Source organism: Trachymyrmex cornetzi, unplaced genomic scaffold (genome assembly GCF_001594075.2).
Source record: "Trachymyrmex cornetzi isolate Tcor2-1 unplaced genomic scaffold, Tcor1.1 scaffold776, whole genome shotgun sequence".
Lineage (NCBI taxonomy): Eukaryota > Metazoa > Arthropoda > Insecta > Hymenoptera > Formicidae > Trachymyrmex > Trachymyrmex cornetzi.
Window position 1 is genome coordinate 156,575 of NW_017300109.1, and position 253 is coordinate 156,827.

Below are 253 nucleotides of genomic sequence, written 5' to 3' on the forward strand. Positions count from 1 at the left end.
TATTTGTACGAACGATTTGATATCAACAACTGTGGCGCCAAGTTAAATTCTACTATCAGAATGAAAAGTAAAACTGAAGTGATACTATCTTTATTTATCATTTACTTAATCCAAATAGTACTATCTTTAATTTTTATACAATGAAATCTAAATATACGTATACTTATTGAAGAATCTTCCTATTCCAATCCAAATGGTTTAAATTCCTCTTAAATGAAATCATTATATCACAATTCATTCAAAGACATTTCCT